At 38.6% G+C, this 16,823-nt stretch overlaps 1 protein-coding gene and 1 long non-coding RNA gene across 7 annotated transcripts in view; one reads left to right on the top strand and one right to left on the bottom strand.

Moving 5' to 3' along the window:
• Nucleotides 1-16,823, bottom strand: part of DLGAP4 (DLG associated protein 4) — a 139,718-nt gene that overhangs the window by 5,007 nt on the left and 117,888 nt on the right. The window lies entirely within an intron of this gene.
• The window catches only part of LOC102152875, an 85,657-nt gene that overhangs the window by 53,737 nt on the left and 15,097 nt on the right, over nucleotides 1-16,823 (top strand). The gene's annotated exons all lie outside the window — the stretch shown is intronic.

Raw genomic sequence — 16,823 nt, 5'->3', positions numbered from 1 at the left:
CACTCCTACAGTGATCTATTTATAAGAGCTCATCAAGGAAGAATTTTGCTTCATTAAGAAAGCAGTAATTAAAAAGGAGCAAAAGAGATTACAGGAACAGCAAATGGCACATGAACATTCACCAGAAAGTTGTTGCTAGAAAAAGATGAAAAACCATGAACATGTCAACCAGTAGTTCAAGGGAGGAATGGAGGTGCTCTAAAAAGTGATGTAAGGAAATAAAACCAGAGCTCTGGAACTAGTGCAAGAGAAAAATCAGGCCATCACAGAAACAAGGGTCACTCTAGAATTAGCACAAGGAATAAAGCTCACTGCCAGCCAGTGAGGACTAGGAGAATAGGAGAGAAAGGCTCCTGGTGCAAAACAATTCAACTGCTTGATAACAAATCAAGACATCGTTTTATTTTTTATTTTTATTTATTTTAAAAGGTTTTATTTATTTATTCACAGGAGACACAGAGAGAGAGAGAGAGAGGCAGAGACACAGGCAGAGGGAGAAGCAGGCTCCATGCAGGGAGCCTGACATGGGACACAATCCCGGGACTCCAGGATCAGGCCCTGGGCTGAAGGTGGTGCTAAATCACTGAGCCACCCGGGCTGCCCAAGACATCTTTTTAAATGAAGAGCTAAGCTGCTGGAAATAAAATGAGCCTCTCCGGATCCCCTTCTCAAGGCAGGCAGTGGAGACATTTGGTCTAGAGTAGAGTAGGAATAAAAGGGAAAGTCTCTTCTGAGATTTCCCAACCATAAGACTGCACTTGGGCACCTCATTTTTAATAAATAAAAGCAGCAACTAAATATAAATATTCAGGAGAGTGCAGGGAAAACTACCTACGTGCAGAAGAATGAAGTTGGACCCTTAAGAATGAATTGAAGAGCTAAAACTATAAAACTCTTAGATAAAAACAGCCAATCTTCACGACTGTGTATTGGGCAGTAGTTTTTAAGACACCAAAAGCACAGGCAACAAAAGATAACTTTGGCTTTAGTAAAACGGAAATCTTTTATTATCAAAGGATAGATACTATGAAGGAAGTGGAATGACAATGCACAGAATGGGAAAACTACTTGCAAATTACATATCTAACAAAGGGTTAATATCCAGACATGATAAAGAATTCCTACAACCCAATAACAAAAAGATAATCCAATTTAAAAAAGAGCAATGAGCAGAGCAAACATTTCTCCAAAGATACATAAATGGTCAGTAAGCATCCTCAACATCATTAGCCATTAGGAAACTGTAAATCAAAACCACGAGATACCACTTCACACCCATTAGGATGGCTGTTATAAAACAACCAAAACACAAAAGTTGGCGAAGATGGAGGGAAACTAGAATCTTTGTGCTTTGCTGATGGGAATGTAAAATGGCACAGCTGCTGTGGTCTGGCGGTTCCTCAAAAAAGTTAAACATCCGGGCAGCCCTGGTGGCTCAGTGGTTTAGCACCACCTTCGGCCCAGGGCCTGATCCTGGAGACCCAGGATCGAGTCCCACATCGGGCTCCCTTCATGGAGCCTGCTTCTCCCTCTGCCTGTGTCTCTGCCTCTCTGTGTCTCTCATGAATAAATAAATAAAATCTTAAAAAAAAAAAAGTTAAACATTCAATTACCATTTAACTAAAAAATTCCACTCCTAGGTATATACCCCCAAAGAACTGAAAGCAGAGATTAAACAGATTACCTGTATGTCAATATTCATAGTGGCATTATCCACAGTGGTCAAAGGTGGAAGCAACCCAAGTGCTCATCAATAGACGAATGGATAAAATGGTAATATACATATAGTGGAATATTATTCAGCTACAACAAAGGAATGAAGTTCTGATATATATAAACTATCATGTTTAAAAACAAAAATAAGGGGACCCCTGGGTGGCTCAGCAGTTGAGTGCCTGCCTTCAGCCCAGGGCATGATCCTGGAGCCTGGGATCGAGTCCCACATCAGGCTCCCAGCATGGAGCCTGCTTCTCCCTCTGCCTGTGTCTCTGCCTCTCTCTCTCTCTCTGTGTCTCTCATGAATAAATAAATAAAATTAAAAAAAAAATGTTCGACAAAGCTTGTCATCAGGGAGATGCAGATCAAAACCACAGTGAGGTGACTGGGACACCTGGGTGGCTCAGTGGTTGAGTGTCTGCCCTTGGCTCAGGGCGTGACCCTGGAGTCCCAGGATTGAGTCCCACACTGGGCTCCCCACAGGGAGCCTGCTTCTCCCTCTGCCTGTGTCTCTGCTTCTCTCTCATAAATAAATAAACCTTTAAAAAAATACAAAGGACAGGCTGAAAAAAATATGAGCTCAGTATCCAATTTAAGACATTAGTGAAGGAACAATAAACCCAAAGAGAGAAGAAACTTCATAAAGTAATAAACCAACGTATAATAGAGGATTAATAAAATTAACAAGCTCCAGCAGCCCCGGTGGCGCCGCGGTTTAGCGCCACCTGCAGCCCAGGGCGTGATCCTGGAGACCCTGGATGAGTCCCACGTCAGGCTCTCTGCATGGTGCCTCCTTCTCCCTCCGCCTGTGTCTCTGCCTCTCTCTCTCTCTCTCTCTCTCTCTATGAATAAATAAAGTCTTAAAAATATAAATAAATAAAAATTAAACTCTGCCAGACTGATCAAAATAAAAAGGAGACAGGTACGAACAAAAAAGGATTACAAGTGGAAGGAGAACCGTATGACATAACCATAGTAGAAAAGATACATATTTTTTACGATATTTTATTTTTAAGTAATCTCTACACCCAACATGGGGCTTGTACTCATGACCCCGAGATCAAGAGTCACACACTCCACCAACTGAGCCAGCTAGGTGCCCATGGAAAAGATACTTTTTAAAAGTTCTACGAAAGAGTAAAATAAAAGATAATTTTGTTCTTAAAAAAGCAAATGAGTAGAGGAAACATCTCATTTTACAAGGCTAGATAACCTTGATACTGAAACAGAATAAACATGAGAAGGGTGAATTATCTTCCAACTTTTCATGGACAAAGGCAAAATTATTAAGTCAAATATTATCAAATCAAGTCCAGCAATATATACTAATATGATAATGTATCATTATTCATCTGGGTTTATTCTGATAATACAAGACTGATTCAACATTGGAATTTTCTAATTCTATCCATGAAAAACCAGTTAGTAGCAGACAAACCAAACCCTCCCACTAAGACCAAGTGAAAAAACAAATACAAAAAAACCAAAACAAAACCTCAGAAAATCTCAAAGCATTAAAAAATTACCAAAGCAACCTGAATCTGAGAGGCTAAGATCCCAGTGAGAAGGGAAACAATATTCAGGTGAATCTGATACTCTGCATTGCTTGTACCCTATGGTATCTCCCAACTTAGAAGCAGCACAAGGCTGAGAAGCTGAGCAGAACCTGAGCCAGTGTCATGGGGATAAGGAAACCAAATTGAAGTCCAGAGAAGTCCAATTCAACCAAATTGAAGTCCATTAAGCTAAGCAATGCTTCCAGTAGTCTTATGGTGTGGGAGAGATGAAAATTGGAGTGGGAAAGATGAAAATTGGTCTGCCAAGGAGGAGGGGCTTGGAACATACCACAGGCTATCTCTCTGGGATTCCCTGGAGAGTGCACAGTAGGAGAATAAACAGAAATAGATTGTCTCAAAACACTCAGCTCTGAAACAGTTCAATCCCATCCTGGATTCAGTTGGTCTGGTCAACTGAACAAAACATATACAGTTTTTGGCACTGAATAAAAATTACCAAGCAGAGCAGAGAAAGGACCAAATGATTGCACAGCAAAAGAGAGAAAACAGAAAAAAGAAAAAGACCCACATGGGATGTAGGTACTAGAGTTATTGGGCAAGGATGTTAAACAACCGAATATGTCCAAGGAAATATGTGACAAGATGAATCAAATGGAAACTCTAGAATTAAAAAATATAGTAAATGAAAAAAAAATATAGTAAATGAAATTAGGACTTCAAAGAGCTGGATTTAATACATTAGTTACAGCTGAACTATGAAATAATCCAGCAGGAAATATCCAGACTAAGGTCCCAGAGGAGGAAAATAAAAGGGAAAATACAGAAAAGAAGATGAAGAAACCTAAAACATGGCAGTCTAACGGATATGTCATGGGCACCCACAGCAGAGAAGAAATAAAATGGAGCAAAAATCTGAGGAAATAACGGCCAGGAGTTTTCTGAAACTGATGGAATTTATGAAAACCCAAGATTCAAGAAACTCTGTGAACATCAAGCTGGACAAATAAAAAGAAAACCACACCGAGGTATCACAGTAAACCTGGTAAAACTACAATACAAGGGAGAAACCAATGATTCTTCAAAGGAGCAGTAGGAAGACTGACAGATGAGTAATAGGCTGGGAATCAGAACATAATCAAAGACAAAGTACTGAAAGAAGATCAATACCAACCCACAATTAGCAGAAATACTATTCAAAACTAGGAAGGGACAAATATGGACATTTCTTAAAATGTAAACATTTTAAGTAACAAGTAACTGCATTAAAAAAATACTGAGCAGAGTTCTTTAGGCTTTGACTTTAGTTCTTTTTTTTAAAAATATATATATACTTTCTAAAGATTAGAGAAAGTATGTGCAAGTGGGGGGAGGGGCAGAGGGAGAGAGACTCCCTGAGCAGTGGACACTGCTGCAGAGCTCCATCCCAGGACCCTCGACCACAACCTAAGCCAAAATCAAGAGTCAGATGCTGAACCGAGTCACCCAGGTGCACCCTTTGCTTTAGTTCCTTAGGAAGAAAAATCCTAAGTAGAAGCACAAAAATAAAGGAGTGAAGAGTCATAGGAAGGGTTAAAAAAAAAACAAAAAACCACAAAGTGAATATTCATTGTCATATTGATTATATAAAACAAAAATAAAGTCTTGCAGCAGTTAGACTATTTATAGAAGTATTAACACTTCACAGCAATAGTACACAAGTCAGGAAGGGACAAAAAGTGTTCTAAGGTCCCTGCATCATCTGTGAAGTGGTTAAGGTACTAATTTAGAGTAGTCTTTACAAAGACAAAGATGCAGGGTGTAATCTTTAGAGTTAACTACTATAACATTAATAAGCTAACATGAGAAAAGTGGAAATACTTGGTTAGTCCAAAAAGAAGTCAAGAAAGGAGAAAAATCTCTTAATAAAATTTACCACATTATTAGATTAAGAAAGCGAAACCATATGATTATCTAAATAAATTCAGTAAAAAAAGTTCCATGAAATTCAATAACTTTCTTAAACCCGAAAAAGAGTATTTACAAAAAACTTATGGCAAACATTGTACTCAAGCAAACCTATGGCACAATGTGAAAAAGCAATTCCTGTCTTTTTATTTGTTTTGAATAGGCTCCACATCCAACATGGGGCTTGAACTCAGCACCCTGAGAGAGATCAACAGTTGCATCACGTTTTACTGACTGAGCCAACCAGGTGCCCCTGAAAAAGCAATTTCTTATTTACAAATAATAAAAATATAACAAAGTTTCTAGATAGAACATCAAGGTCAAAGAGAATAAAGGTCAAAGGGAATTTCATTAACAATAAACAAAATACATTCACAAAAAATATAGCTGACATCCTGGCAAGGTGAAAATACTAATCTAACAAATCTTATGTAGGAAATACAAAATCTAATTGAGAATAGTAAAGAAGGGATTCCCGGGTGGCTCAGTGGTTTGGTGCCTGCCTTTGGCCCAGGGCGTGATCCTGGAGACCCGGGATCAAGTCCCACATAAGGCTTCCTGTGTGGAGCCTGCTTCTCCCTCTGCCTGTGTCTCTGCCTCTCTCTCTGTGTGTCTCTCATGAATAAATAAATAAAAACCTTAAAAAAAAAAAAAAAGAATAGTAAAGAAGACCTAAGTAAATGGAGACACATAATCACGTTCTTGGATAGCAAAGACTTACTTTATAAGGGTCTCAATATTACTCCAAATTGATCTACAGATCTAATATAATTCTAATCTAAATCTCAACCTGGAATTTTGACAAGCTGATTCTAAAATTTATATGGGAGGCGTGCCTGGGTGGCTCAGTCAGTTAAGCATCTAACTTTGGCTCAGGTCATGATCCCAGGGTGCTGGGATCGAGTCCTACGCTGGGCTGTCTACTCGGTGAGGAGTCTGCTTCTCCCTCTCCCACTGCTCCTTCCTGCAACTTGTGCTCACACTCCCCTCTCACTCTGCTAATTAAAAAAAAAAAAAATCTAAAAAAAGAAATTTATATGGGAGAGCAGAGAGCCAAGATTAGCCAACACACTCTTGAAGAAAGGGGAGCTTGTCCTTATTATCAAGATTCCTTGTACAGTTCTAACAATGAAGAAAGTGTGATTTGTGCTTAGGTACAGACTAATGAACAGAACTGAAAACTCAGAAACAGACCAGCACATATAGGAAACCTGAGATCTGTCAGAATTATACTGCATATTAACAGGATAAGGACAAACATTTTAATATATTATTATTCAATAAGAAAAAGTTTACATAGAGCCTTATCTCACTCCATTGCAGACAAGTCAGTTCTAAGGGATCAAAGACTTAAAGGGGGAAGATGAAAACCATTACAAGAAAACAGTAAAATTATCTTTTTGGGGCACCTGGCTGATTCAGTTAGGATGCATGACTCTTGATCTCGGGGTTGTGAGTTTGAGCCCCAAGTTGGGTGAAGAGATTATCTAAAAATAAAATCTTTAAAATGTATGTGGGTGTATGTATGTATATGTGTGTGTGTGTGTGTGTGTGTGTATGTATATATATATTTTATTTATTTATAGCAATCTCTATACCTAATGTGGGGCTCAAACTCATAACCTTGAGATCAAGCGTTGCATGCTCCACTGACAGAACCATCTGGGCACCTCAAGAAAACAGTAAAATACCTTTTTAACTTTTGTAGAAGGATGGCTTTCTTAAGGTACAAAAAAGTACAAATCATAAAAGAGAAAGATTGATAAATTTACATTAAAATTAAGAATATCTACTTACTTAAAAAAAAAAAAAAAGAATATCTACTTACTTAGAAGATACCATAAAAAAAGTGAAAAGACAAGTCACAAACTGGAAGAAGATATTTACCATATATAAAACTGACAAAAGTTCCAGAATCCAGATATATCAAGATCACTTATGAGGCAATAAGAAAAAGGCAGACAACTTAATAGAAAAATGAGAAAAAAACATGAACAGGAACTTAGAATGACTAATATGTGAAAAGATGCTCAGTGTCATTAGTAACAATGAAATGCAAATTATAATCACTGTTTCATATTTGTAGACTGAAAATAAACTAATGTACTATGTGTAAGTAAAGATGTAGAACACTGTGCTGAAGAAATAATAAATTGGTATAATTATAATCACTTTGGAAAACAATTTGTAAATTGTTTCCATACCCTATGAACCAAGCATTTCCACACCCAGTATATATCTTTAAGCACTTTTGTATATATGTACACCAGGAGACATGGTCAAAAGTGTTCATAATAATCCACAGCCTAAAAAAAAAAAAAAAAAAAAATAGGGCAGCCCCGGTAGTGCAGCAGTTTAGCGCCGCCTGCAGCAGCCCAGGGCGTGATCCTGGAGACCCTGGATCGAGTCCCACGTCGGGCTCTCTGCATGGAGCCTGCTTCTCCCTCTGCCTGTGTCTCTGCCTCTCTCTCTCTCTCTCTCTCTCTCTCTCTCTAAGAATAAATCAATAAAATCTTTAAAAAAAAAATCCACAGCTTACTTCATACTTACAGTGTAAGACTAAATAGTTTCACTCTAAGATCAGGAATGAGACAAAAGCAAGGGTGCCCCATTTTTGCCACTTGTATTCAACATTATACTGAATTCAGGGCCATTAGGCAAAAAACAAAAATAAATCTAGATTGTAAACAATCTCTATTTTCAGATGAAATTATCGTTATATAGGAAGTCCTAAGGAATCCCTCCCTCTAAAATTTAGCCATATTGTAGCATATAATATCAACATATAAAAATATATTATATTTCTATACACTAACAATAAACAATCTGAAAATGAGGTTAAGAAAATCGTTCCATTTACAACAACATCAAGAATAATAAAATACTTAGGAATAAATTTAACAAAAGATATATAATATTTGTATACTGAGAACTATAAACTACTATGGAAAGTTTTAAAAGCCTCAGTAAATAGAAAGATATTCCATGTTAATGGATTGGAAGACTTTTTTTTAGTAAGATGGCAATACTCCCCAAATCAAATTACAGATTTAACATGATTCCTATCAAAATAAAATCCCACCTGCTTTTTTTTTTTTTCCCCCAGAAATTGACAATGTGATCCTAAACCTCATGGAAATATAAGATCAAAGTACATACTTTAGAACTTCTTTAGTGAGAACCTGAGAGCCGGCCATAAACTTATTTTATTGGTATTTTTATTTAAAGAACAAAGTTGGGGATCCCTGGGTGGCGCAGCAGTTTGGCGCTTGCCTTTGGCCCAGGGCGCGATCCTGGAGACCCGGGATCGAATCCCACATCGGGCTCCCAGTGCATGGAGCCTGCTTCTCCCTCTGCCTATGTCTCTGCCTCTCTCTCTCTCTCTCTGTGACCATCATAAATAAATAAATAAATAAATAAATAATAATAAAGAACAAAGTTGGAAGACTCACACTTCCCAATTTCAAAACTTACTTCAAAGTTATAGTAATAATTATGACTGTGTAGTACTGGTTTAAGTATACACACGTGTATCAGTGTGAAGGAATAGAATTGAGAGTTTGGAAATGAATTCTTACATTTATGGTCAATTGATTTTTGACAACAGTACCAAGAACCATTTAATGGGGAAGGAACAGTCTCTGTAACAAATGATACTGGGACAACTGGATATCCAAATATAAAAAAGATATAAAAGTAGACCCACATACCTCACACCATACATAAAAATTAACTCACAGACATAAATGTAACAGCTAAATTTATAAAGCTCTTAGAAGCAAATAGAAGTAAATCTTCAAGACCCTGGATTAGGCAATGGTTTCTTAGACCTGACACCAAAATTAAAAGCAACCAAAGAAAAAAATAGTTGGATTTCACTAAAATTAAACTTTCATGTTTCAAAGAATACCTAATAGCCAAAAGGTGGAGAAAAGTGACAAATGGATAAGGAAAATACAGTATATCCATACAATGGAATTTTATTCAGCAATTGGAATGAAATGCTAATTTATATTACAACATGGATAAACCTCAAAAATATGCAAAATAAGAGAAGCCAAACACAAAAGACCACATATATTGTGTGATTCCATTTATATAAATGTCTAGAATAGGAAAATCCATAAAGAAAGCAGATTAGTGGTAGGGAGGGGGAGAGAGAAGTAGGGAATGATGACTCCATGGGTACAAGGTTTTCTTTCGGTGTGATGAATATATTCTGAAATTAGGTAGTGATGATGGTTGCACAACTCTCTGAATAGGCTAAAAACCACTGAATTGTATACTTTAAAGGGGCGGTGAATTTTATGGTATATAAACTATATCACAATTCTATTAAAAATGAATTGTTCACAACTCAAACTGGAAACCATTTAAACGCTCACCAGTGGAGTAGAGAAGCAACAGTATATTCATACAGTGGAATGCTATTTATCAATGAAAAGAATGAACCATAGGTACAGGTATTAAAATGGGTGAAGCTTAAGCACAAGGTTAAATTAAAAGACAAGCCTTAGGGCGCCTGGGTGTCTCAGTCAGTTGAGTATCAGACTCTTGATCTCAGCTCCGGTCTTGATCTCAGGGTTGTGCACCTACAACACTGATCTCAGGGTAGTGAGTGTGGAGCTTACTTAAAAAAAAAAAAAAAGGCAAGCCTCCAAAAAATACCTACCCTGTGCTTCTGTTAGTATAAAATTCAAACACAGGCAAAATAAAACATTATATTCCTTACGGTTACACATCTCCGTGGTACAAGTATAAAGAAAAACAAAAGTAAAATTAACAAACTTTAGTATAATGTAATACCACTGGACTTCAAAGATGGTTAACATTCTATTTGTAAACAAGGTGGTACATGAGCATTCTTTTTATTTCTCTTTCTTCTGTCTACTCTTTGCATGTATATAAAGATTAATAAGCAGAATGAGAGCAAAATAACAAGAGTTAATGCCAGCTCTCAGGTTCTCACTAAGGAAGTTCTAAAGGATGTACTCAGGGGGTGTGGTCAGTAGAGCGTGTGACTTTTGATCTTGGAGGTGTGAGTGCAAGCCCCACGGGGTGTAGGGGAAAAACAACTAAAAAAAAAAAAAAAAAAAACCCAAAACAAAACAAAACAAAAACTAAATAAAGGATATACTCAGCAAGGAAAAGAATGATCGAAGAAGGAAAATCTGAGACATAAGAAGGAAAGAGCCAAGAGTGAGCAAAGAAAATGATAAACAGGGGATCCCTGGGTGGCTCAGCGGTTTAGCCCCTGCCTTCAGCCCAGGGCGTGATCCTGGAGTCCTGGAATCGGGTCCCACACCAGGCTCCCTGCATGGAGCCTGCTTCTTTCTCTGCCTCTGTGTCTCTGCCTCTGTGTGTCTCTTTCATGAATAAATAAACAAAATCTTAAAAAAAAAAAAAAGAAAATGATAAACACATAAACCTAAATAAATATGTGTATAACGATTACTGTAATTATATAAGAATCATTATTTGGGGGGTTTTAACCATAAGAAAACAATCAGATAAATCATATCTTAAGGTCCTTGTGTCATCTGGGAGAAAGGTAAAGATGTTAAATAATTTAACATTAAAATTTTAAGGATTGAAAGAACAGTAGTGCAGTGTGTAACTCCTGTGGCAGTTATGACTAGTTGTCTCTAATGTTTGTTTCTCCCTATCCCTCAGAAAAAGCACCTCTGAGTTTCTTTTTTTCATGTCAAATAGTACCTTTACTCAGGTAAAGTAAAAAACACAGAAATTTCTTAGGCAACAGTGTGAATTTTCCAGGACAAAGTACTGTCAGATGGAAAACTCGCAAGGTATGTACAGTATCAGAACCCTATAACAAGCTACACTAGGACCAGGATTAGAAAGAGTAAGGACCACTGTGGTGAGTATTATGTCATGGCTCTGTAATGTGCACACACTGCTCAGTGCAGCATAGGATTTGGAAAACAACTGGTCTATGGGGACCTTTGAGTTTTAAAAAACTGGGTACACAGCAGCCTGGACCCAAGCATTCCCTTGGCTACCCTTGCAACGAGCAATAAAGTGGGTAGAAGCAGCAGTATGTGGGGCTGAGCTGCCTTTTCATGCTCCTTGTTCCTTTGGTGGCTGGAATGCACTTGGGATTTCTGGAATCCAGCAGCCACTTTGAATAATAAAAAGTTTTCTTTAAAAAGATTTTATTTATTTATTTGAGAAAGAGAGCCTGTGAGCACAAGCTGGGGGAGGAGCAAAGAGAGAGAGAAAAGCAGACTCCATGCTCAGTGTGGAGCCGACACAGGGCTCAATCCAAGGACCCCGAGATCATGACCTGACCTGAAATAAGAGTTGGGTGTTCAACTGACTGAGCCACACAGGCACTCAGGATGATAAGATTCTGTGAATGAAAGACAATTATGACATCAAACCTCAAGAAAAAGCAAGCCTGGGGCTGTAGTGTTACTATCTCAGACATTGTTGAACTTGAGAGAAACAATCTTGTTCAAACCACTTTTTCTTTCTTTTTAAATGTTATTTGTAGGCAAACTTTTTAAAAAAATTTTTTAAAAAAGATTTTATTTATTCATTCATGAGAGACACAGAGAGGAGAAAGGCAGAGACACAGGCAGAGGAAGAGGCAGGCTCCACGCAGGGAGCCCGACGTGGGACCTGATCCCGGGACTCCAGGATCATGCCCCGGGCCGAAGGCAGGCACTAAACCGATGAGCCACCCAGGGATCCCCTGTAGGCAAACTTAATACCAATGAGTACAGCCCCAATACTAGGAAAGAGAAGGAGAGGGGTGTGTTAATCCAAAAGAAGGCAAGAGAGGGAAAAAAAAAAAAACCCTCAAAGTAGGACAGATACCACAAAATAACATGGTAGGAACAATTCCAAGTATATAGAAATCCCACTGTAAATGGACATTGTCTACTTCTGAAGAAAAAACACTGGACAAAACTCAAAATCCAGACACATGCTGATTATAGGAGACATTATAAGGACAGTGAGAGGTTGAAAGTAAATGCATTGAGAGAGGTGGTTAAACCAAAGGAAAGTTTATAGCAATACTCATAACACATAAGACTTTTTTTCCCCCACGTAAGTCTTAAAGCAAAACACGATATATCCAGAAAAATAGAGTGGATTATTATGCATCCATCAAGAATATCACAGTTGTAAACTCTGCTTCCCCTGTGACAGGTCCCCTCAAACACTCCTTGGAATTCTCTGTCCCCACGTGGGCACTAATTCAGTTCCTTCTCACTCCCCTAGACCACCACCCTAACAGGTGTCTCCTTTCTCCCCTGCATAATGAATTTCCCCTTCCCTACAAGGTCATTCTCAACAACATATAAACCACTCCGTTTAAAAACAAAAGGAACAAAAAACCCCAACCCTCTTTTGACCCTATATCCTTTCATTTCTCTGTTCCTTGTACAGAAAAAGTCATCAATACAATTGTCTATACTTGCTGTCTCCAATTACTAGTGTTTTCCCTTAAACCTTCTCCAGTCAGGCTGCACCTGCCCCCACCACCCCTCCTTCCATCAGAACAGGCCCCTTCTTCAAGGTCTCCAACGACCTTACATTTCTAGGTTTGCTGTGCCCAGCAGCAGCAACAGCATCTGACAAAGCAGTCTCTTTTCCTGAAAACTATTCAGTTGCTGTTCAATTGCCTTCTCTCCCATCTCACTGGTCATTCCTCTTTTTTCACCATTCAGTGTTTGTGTCTCTACTCCTGAGGCTTTGCCATCTCATTTTTAAAAAAAAAGATTTATTTAAATAAATAAATATATAAATAAATATTTATATATTTATTTATTTATATATTTATTTATATTTATTTATTTTAGAGAGGGAGGGACGGAGAGGGAGCATGTGCAAGTGCTTGAGTGGGGAGAGGGGCAGAGGAAGAGACTCTCAATCAAGAGCCGGATAACTGACTGAGCCACCCAGTCACCTGTACCATCTCATTTCTGAACTTAAATGTCTACTCTGAGGACTGCCAGTATAATTTTCAAGACTGGGCTTTCCCCAGCTCCTGCTTTTAGCTGCCTGCTTGACATCTCCACTCTGATGCCTGATAATGTGCATCACATTTAACATAGTGGACTCTGAACTCTTTTTTTTTTTAAGATTTTTTATTTATTTATGACAGACACAGAGAGAGAAAGAGGCAGGGACACAGGCAGAGGAAGAAGCAGGCTCCATGCAGGGAGCCCGACATGGGACTCGATCCCGGGTCTCCAGGATCACACCCCGGGCTAAAGGCAGCGCTAAACCGCTGAGCCACCAGGGCTGCCCGGACTCTGAACTCAACTTTTCCTGATATTAAACTGGTCTTCTTTATCCCAGTAGTGATTCCATCCTTTTGTCACACAGATTACAAACTGGTTTTGACTCCTTTCACTCCTATTCCATATGCAATCTGTTAGGATATCCTGCTTTACCTTCCACATGTATCCAGAACTGCCACCTCTCTCAGAAGTGCTCTATGGCCATCACCATCTTGTCTTACCCAGATTATGGTTACATTCTCCTAATTCTCCCATCTTGCACTTGTACCCCTCACCCCACTCTCTTTTGAGCAGAGAAACCAGATTCATCCATTAAAAAAGAATGCCAAGTTGCAGCACGCAAGACTCTCCAATGAGTTCGCCTCTGAGTAAAAGCCAAGCCTTTTATACCACCTCTGAGGCCCTCTGTTATGTGGGGCCTCACATCACCCTGACTCCCTCTCACAAGTCCCGCTTGCTGTTACAGCCATGCTGGCCACTTCCCAGGACTGAAGCCTGTCAGGCACCTGCCCACCCCAGGAACGCTCAGTCCCTGCCGCGGCCTCTGCCCAGCTGGCCTCTAGGATCTCTGCTGTTCTCTCTCTCCCTTCAGGTTTCCACGTCAGGTGTCCTTGCCCGACCATGCCCCTGACCATGTCGTATAGGGTAGTGACACTGCCCCTGCCCCTGCAGCACTCACTGTCCTGCTTTCTGTGTCTTTTTTTTTCTGTTGCACGTCTAAACATCTTACAAAGTATTTGCTTATTTGGTTATTTTCTGTCTCTCCCCATGAGAATATAAGCTCCACACGGGCAGGGCTTTGTTTTGTTCACTGCCTTCTCCCCAGAAGCCAGACAAGTACCTGGTAGGTGGCAGGTACCCAGGAAATATTCCTTGAGAGAATATTCCTGAGAGAAGATCAGGACCGGCAGTGGGGTGAGGAGAGTGCTTTCTTCCTACTGTTCTACAGCGTTCTAATGCTCCCGCAATTAGGAGATAGGTAGACAGTAAAATTAGACACAAAATTGTCATTATGGCAAATACTATTTATGATGCAAATCCAAGAGAACAGAATTATACAAGGTTGCTGCACATGAGATTAATGTACACATCTCAAAATAATCAGAATCAGCAAAACAGAAAAATGACTGATTTTACTATCAAAAAACCCCACCCCAAAACCTAGATGATACTAAGAAATAAACCTAAAAAAAATATGTAAAACCTTCATGGGGCAATTCACCAAATTTATAGAAGGATATAAAAGGAGAACTGAATAAATGGAGACATAAGCTTTATTCATAGTTAAGACGACTCAATATTTTACAGATATCAAGTTTTCCCAAATTAATCTATAAATTCTATTTCATGCTCCAGCAAAATTTACTAATTCCAGAATTAGTATTAGAATAATGAAGAAAGGGATCCCTGGATGGCTCAGCGGTTTAGCGCCTGCCTTTGGCCCAGGGTGTGATCTGGAGTCCTGGGATCGAGTCCCATATCAGGCTCCCGGCATGGGGCCTGCTTTTCTCTCTGCCTCTTTCTCTCTCTGTGTCTTTCATGAATAAATAAATAAAATCTTAAAAAAAAAAAAAAAAGAATAATGAAGAAGTTGTATGTGAACTTCTAATCTGAATACAATAAGGAAGAGGGATGTACCCTACCAGATACTAAGGAATGTTAACAAGTTACGGCAGTTAACACCTGTATTAATGCAGAAACAGACAAAATAGCAGAACAGAAGAGAGCCCAGAAACATCCCTTTGTATGTAAAATCTGGCAGAGGTTGTTATGACTGACTAGTATCACTAATCAGTGAAGGAAGTAATGATTTCAGTAACTGGTGTTTCCATATGAAAAAAACAAAATGAAATTGTAGAATGCACAAATATGAATTGAAGATGGATTAAACACCTAAATATGAAAGAATGAAACCCAAATTTTGAAACTACGAAAAAATTTCTATGCTATCGGAACACAAATGGGGTTCTTAAGAATCAAAGGTGCATTCAGTACAAGAAGATATAACAATTCTAAACATTTATACACCTAATGACCACCAAAATACATGAAAGCAGAAAGTGACAGAAGTGAAGGGAGAGATTGACAGTTCTACGGTAATAGTTGGAGACTTCAATGTCCCACTCACAATAACAGAACAAGACAGAAGATAAGTGAGGAAACACAACATTTAAACAACACAGTAGACCAACTAGATCTAACATGTTTGCTTATATAGAACACCTCACCCAATAACAACAGGATACACATTCTTCTCAAGTATACATGGGATGTTTTCCAGGACTGACCATATGGTTAGACCACAAATTAAGTCTTTTTTTTCTAAGGTTTTTTTAAAGGTGAGCTCTAGGCCCACCATGGGGCCTGAACACACAACCCCAAGATTGAATTGCATGCTCCACCAACTGAGCCAGGTAGGTGCCTCCACAAATGAAGTCTTAGTAGATTTTTAAAAAGATATATATCATACAAAGTATCTTCTCTGAACACAGCAGGATGAAGTTAGAAGTCACTTTAACAAAAGGAAAACTGGAAAATTCACAAAGTTGTGTAAATTAAACAATATATTTTATTTGTTTTTAGAGAGAGAGAAGGGAGGGAAAGAGGGAGAGAGAAAAAGTCTTAAGCAGGCTTCATGCCCAGTGTGGAGTCCAACGCAGGGCTCAATCTCACAAACGTGAGATCATGACCTGAGCCAAAATCAAGAGTCGGATGCTTAACCAACTGAGCCACCCAGGCGCCCTCTACCAAAGATTTAAAGAACTATTACCAATCCTCAAACTTTTCCAAAAATTGAAGAGGAGTAAGTACTTCTAACTGATTGTTCGAAGCTCCATTACCCTGACACCAAAGCCAGACAAAGACATGACAAGAAAAGAAAGAAAGAAAGAAAGAAAGAAAGAAAGAAAGAAAGAAAGAAAGAAAGAAAGAAAGAAAGAAAGAAAGAAAGAAAGAAAATAAAAAGAAAAGAAAGCTACAGATCAATAGTCCTTATGAAAGTCAATGCAAAAGTCCTCAAGAAAATACTAGCAAATACAATTCAGTGGCATGTTAAAAGGGTTACGTATCATGATCAACTAGGATTTATTTCTGGAATGCAAGAATAATTCAACATGAACATCAGTGTGCTACTATGCCACATCAACAGAATGAAGGAAAACAACTGAGGCAGAAAAAGCACTTGACAAAATCCAATGCCTTTTCATGAGAAAAACAGTCAACAAACTGGGAATAGAGGGAAACTACCTCAACATAATAGAAGCCATCTATGAAAAACTCACAGTGATCATCATATTCAAAGATGAAAGTCTGAAAGTGTTTCCTCTGAGCCCAGCTATAAGGCAAGGATGCCCACTATTACCACATCTACTCA

Source organism: Canis lupus, chromosome 24, assembly GCF_011100685.1.
Source record: "Canis lupus familiaris isolate Mischka breed German Shepherd chromosome 24, alternate assembly UU_Cfam_GSD_1.0, whole genome shotgun sequence".
NCBI classification, from domain to species: Eukaryota; Metazoa; Chordata; class Mammalia; order Carnivora; family Canidae; genus Canis; species Canis lupus.
The sequence above is the reverse complement of the archived record's forward strand: the minus strand, read 5'-3'. Positions and strand labels throughout refer to the sequence as shown.